Source organism: Octopus bimaculoides, chromosome 5, assembly GCF_001194135.2.
Source record: "Octopus bimaculoides isolate UCB-OBI-ISO-001 chromosome 5, ASM119413v2, whole genome shotgun sequence".
In the NCBI taxonomy this organism is placed as follows: domain Eukaryota; kingdom Metazoa; phylum Mollusca; class Cephalopoda; order Octopoda; family Octopodidae; genus Octopus; species Octopus bimaculoides.
Window position 1 is genome coordinate 21400997 of NC_068985.1, and position 6118 is coordinate 21407114.

The following is a 6118-nucleotide window of genomic DNA, read 5'->3' on the forward strand; positions in this document are numbered from 1 at the left end:
TTTTTTTTTTTTTTTTTTTTTTTTTTTTTGTAGAAGAATTTAAATGTTAGTAAATACTTTTATTGAGGGCTCCTGTTATATTTATATGAAATTTATCCAAAGCTAATATTTTATCAGGTTCTTTGCCCAGCCCTTCACATCACCCTTCCATTCCAACCAAGGAAGATTTTTTTTTTCTTAATTTTATTTAATTTTCCTATATAACCACGTTGCTCTTTATAGGGTCAAGTATTTAAATTTTTGAATTTTTATTTTGCTCACTAAATTAAATCACCAATTGGTAAGTTTTTTTTTTTTTTTAACAAGATAAACAGTAATGATTTTTAGAATAGTACTAACATTAATTTACCACGATTTGGTTTCATGTTATTCAGTTACCTATATAACAGCTTCAGCTCCTGTTGTTAAAAATTTAAATATCTTCCAAGTTACTGCTCAACTAATTTAGTTTCTTTCATGGAAAGAAGACAAAAGTTGTTGATGTAAAAATAAAATATTATTGATATTATTATTATTATTATTATTATTATAATCACCATCATCATTTATTTTTTTTTGTGATTATTTGGTACTAATTTAAGAAACAAATTGAAAAATTGATTTTGTAAATGTTGAATTAGAAAATCATAAGAAATTTTGACTTGCTCTTCATTGTTGCTTTCTAAAAACTGGCTTATACTCCTTATTTCATTAATGGTTGAAATTCATCCTAGACAGTCTGTGAGGAATAGCCTATATATTCTAGTTCTGTGTCTGTTTAGTTACTACCTAGTGCACTCTTCAGTTTTCTAGAAACTTGAGTCTTGTTTACTCCTCTGCTGTTATTTGTAGTAGCTATAGTAATAAGACTTGATAGATCCGTCTGTGTGAATGGTAAATGGTTATAATACATAGCAAATTAAAGCCTCTTCTCTTTGCGTTTATTTGCTGACGTTCAAAGTGTTCTTTCTTCTTTAACATTTTCGATATTCTAACGTTTACTTATTGTAGTAAAGATTATTTTTACTAAACAAAAAAAAAAATGTTATTTTTAACGTGCCTCCTATTGTCAAACCCAATTTCCTGGTGCATGTGCACACACACACACACACACACACACACACACACACACACACACACACAAACAAATATTCTTTTTGTCAGTATGCACTGAAGCAAATAGAAATAGTTTTTCATGTTGAACTTGTGTATGGAGAAGGGATAAAGAGAAAGTTTAGTTCACTGTGATAAATTTCAGGTTCATTCATATACATTACATATAAGCAATTATTGAAACTTTCTTATCCCTTTTCTCTTTCTCAAGTACGTATGTGTTTGATTCTTTGTGGGGATTAGTGGTGTACTTACTTTAAAATCCTAATTGTACTGATTCCTTTTCTCACAAAATAGATGAAGTTCCTTTATTAATTATTATCTGATTTTAGTTAGATCCCATTCTAAAATCTATCAAATTTGAAAATATATCTTTGCCTTCATTATCATTTCTTGGAATTTCTTATATTTCATCAAAACTTTTTTTTTAAATCTTCAATATTTATTTGTTAGTTTTGAATAGTTAATCACTATTTTTTAATTGAGTTACAAACACAAATGCTCAATAACATAGACAGAAGATCCATTTTAAACATGGCTTAACTGGATGCTATCATTCATCCACAATGATTTTTAACAGTGATAAACAGAATGTGTCTGATTGATGAAATGCACCCCTCAAAGATGATAAAAGGAAAACAATTGCTCTTACATTTTCCGAACTCTAACTGGATTTTCAAACATGGTTTCCATACTAAATGTGTCATATATACACATTTCTGTTGTCTACTTGCACTGTAATATATATATACATACATACACATGTATGTAACTGTGTGTGTGCGCATATATATATATATATATATAATATTCATCTCTGCTTAAATCTGTGCCCAAGCATTTTGGTCAGTTTTTCTCCAAGACCAAAATGCTGTATATATTTATTTACTTACAAGATGTTAAGCTCTAAAATATTTTATTGTTGTTTAGTGATGAAATTGGGTTTCTGGGGGCTTTCAGTCAATGCAAATATCTGAGAAGATTCAATTTTGAATTTTGAATTTTTTCTAATTTGATTGAAATGTAAGATGAAAAGCTTCTGTGAGCAGACCAGAACAAAACATTGCTGTTTATTGTCCCTGCAAATGTTGCCTTCAGCCTTTTGCTCTGTAACCTTCTTCAATGCACAATGGCAGTAAATACAAATTTTAAACCAAGCTTTCTTGATATAAATATACTCTCAGCCCTCTACCCAAAATAATAACCAATTATAGTTTTTCATTTATCTATACATATCTGATTACATCATTATTTTCATAGGATTTCTTGTTTTGCTCTAATAATTATAATTTAAGTAAGCAGAATATTTGAGGTTTCTGATTAGAAAGTTGTTTGAGGTTTATAAAACCCAAAATTACTTCATCATCATTCATATTTATTTGTTTAAATTTAAACACAACAAAATGGTTTTGATAGCAAGATGTTAGGTTTAGTTACATAATACCTACAACTCTATCAACAAAAACCAAGTCAATGATATTAACTCTCTGATGATAATAACAACTATTCAAAACTCATCTCATTAAACCATGTTCAGAGTGTTGGAATCTAATATGCCCTCACAAGAATGAATTTCTTGACTATTTCAAACAATGTTTCCATTGTATTTTTCAGGGGTTATAAACTCAGTGCCTCAGTAATTCATTTCACCTCACTGTAAAGGTAGACTTAGTATATCCTTAAATCTAATCCTAACTTTCCTTGTGCTGCCTCACAAGCATCTTTTAACTATGTAACTAATTTGAAGATTAATTAAATTTTTTTTTTATTTATTATTTCATATTCTTTATATTCCATTGGAAGGTTCAAAGAACAATGGCTATTCCCTTGTGGTAGATATCTATCACAATTTTCTCTGTAAAATCTGAAGCAAGTTATCTTTGAATTAAAGAAAACTGTATATTCACAAAATTGTTGAACTTCAAAGACAAAATCTTGTTGTTGTTTTATTTCTTTAACCTTTTTATGACAATATTTCTGTTGAAATGTACTGTTTTCGTTTCATTTGATGTGGAAAATAATGAAGAATTTAGTAAAATAACTTTGTTGTTATGAATCTGGTGTCTGGAACATAAATTAGCAAGTAAGTTTGATGGACAATTTTGATTTAGATCACTCCAAAACAAGTTTGTATTCTAGAATCAGAGCTGACTTCAATTTGCATTGGTATTAAACAGGTTAATTATTTATTTTTATTCAATCAAAACCATTTTTCTCAGCTTTACTCAATCACTCACACCCTCTCTTCTAAAATGCAAGTAGTCATGTAGCTCCTCTACAACAAGAAACCAGTTCTTCTTTAACCCCTCATCTCCTAGCATAAAGCCCCATCTTTTAGGATTTGTAGTCTTACAAGCTGCATGACAACCTCTCTAGTGCTGGTGCACAAAAAATACCCACTACATGCTGTAAAATGGTTGAGATTAGGATGGGCATCCAATGATAGGAATGATGTAAATGTAGACTCTAGAGCAGGCTCAAATTACATTGCAGACCAGTTTTTTGCCACTTATAAATTTTAAATTTATTTTGAAACAAATATTTTCACAAACAATTTTATTTTGAAACTGTGCAATTAGAACTATTTATTGACAGAAATACAAAACTGCTGCTGTGAATATTATTAGGGTGTGCTCGCACTTTTCTCTTTATTATTATTATTATTATCATTATCATCATCATCATCATCATTTAGTGTCTGTTTTCTATGCTGGCAGGGGTTAGACAATTTGACTGGAACTGTTAAGCCAGAGAACAGCACCATGCTCCAGTCTGTTTCGGCTTGGTTTCTATGGCTGGATACCATTCCTAATGCTAACCCATGCACAAAGTGTACCAGGTGCCTTTTATTTGTCACTGGCACTGGCCACAACTATGATTTCACTTAGCTTGACATGTCTGCTGATGCACAGCAAATCAACAAAAGTCTCGGTTACTTGTCATCACCTCCATGAAACTCAATACCTGAAGATCATATTTCTCAGCATATATGAGTGGTTTTAAATTTTGCAACAATTGTTTCACTGAGAAACTTTATCTAATGTAAGCATAATACAGTATTATGGATTATGTCATGCATTATATCATTTCTCATGCTCATCAGGCATTAGTTAAAATAGAGTTAGACAAAGACTTACAAAGTAATCCATTGATTACCAAGGTAAGTGTATTAAGAAAGTGACAATCAAAAACTGACTAAACAAGGAGGAGAAGGAAATATAATTTATGATTACAGATCTAAGATAAAAGAAATAATAATTGGTTTCTTGCAGACAATTGGCACCTAGAAATGCATTAACACCCATTGGCTTATACAGAATAGGTATTTATAGTGGCTTAAAAGGAACTATTTTCCAGTTATTTATTTATTTATTTCTGTTATACCAATATATGTATGTGCACACACATATATACACACATACATGAAGATATATATACAAACACACATATATCTACACACACATGTAGACAATGTATGTGTATGTATATATATACTGTATTTTAATGTGTATGAGGAACCTCATCCCATGTCTTCTTGGGTCTGGGAAGCATGACCTTTGAACGTTGGGCTTCACAGAGGCAATGACATCAGACCGAGACCTCTGGAGATATGCTGTGACTGTGAAGACCCAGCAAATAAAGTGAGTTCATGGCTGTATCCTACACCAGTTTCGCATAACCAGTCCCAGCCCATTCAAAAATACCTTGGATTGTAGGGCGACATGCTGTGCTTGAGGAGACCTATTGAGTCAAGTACATCAACATCAAATGGAAATTGCAGTTATGATCCCTGTGCCTGTGGCACGTAAAAAGCACTATCTGAACGTGGCCAATACCAGCACTGCCTTGACTGGCATCCATACTGGTGGCACATAAAAAGCACCAACCAATCGTGGTATAAGATTAGCAAATATAAATACCCTAAATAGTAAAATTAATATACCTGATAGTAAATACTTAATATCTAATTATTGATTAATATAATGTGGCTTAATGGGAGAGCATAGTACAATAAAAAGGTATATATTCAGTAATTAGATGTGAATAATGCAGTTATGAAGATTTCCAATATTTGAATAATAGCCAAATGTTTTATATTAAGCTATATTGTTTATTACCTATATGAGCTACAGTACAGCCTGAGTAATGAGTAATTGGATTAATTCTAGTCACTATGGTAATAATAGATTACCTAATCTATTACAGATGAAACAAGAACTTAATTATCAAATATAAATATTCATGATGTAAGAATCTAAATAGGGTACAATACCCAGAATTAAACTGGACCAAGGGTTTGAAATACAAAAATGTGCTACTAGAGCAATGTGGGCATTTTATTTCAAGTTCATTTGATTTGTCAAGAACCTCGCCCAAACATTGTAGGATTTCGCACAATTCCATGCAGCATAGGTTACACCCATACCTGTCATTGAATCCTATATACTTCAGCAATGTAACTACATATGCTTGGGAAGATCTTTGAACACCCTTTTTGATCTTGGAATTTCAATTAAAGGAATTGGAAGGCTAGAAATTGGTGCTGATGAAGTCGTAGGAATTCTCCAACAACCACTTCTGGCTTTGGTGGAAGCCAAATCTTATTGTCACATATATGGCCTTCCAGCAGCAACCCTCTCCAGCTAGATTTTGACCAAAGTCTCCAGCACCTTCATATAGCTGTCTGAATCGAACCTAAGACTCTGTTCAAAAATGTCATGTGACTTGGCATCACCCTCACTGGAAACATACCCAAAGATCATCACAGTTTAGGGGGAACTTGGTTTTCATGTTATGGAAACATCACATGGATTGTAGGTAAGCTACCTGTTGTTCTGGATGTTGTGCAACTGGTCCTAGCAGAAGTTCTTTTCATCCTAAAGAAACCAGATCGTCCCTGGCTCAACAGGATGTCTCACTTGTTCAGGAGCTTCTTGACCTTTGTCAAGTGGTTCTCCTTGGCTTTGGCTGTCAGAATTTGTTTCCTGCATCTTTTTTTTTTTTTTTTTTTTTTTTTTTTTTTTTT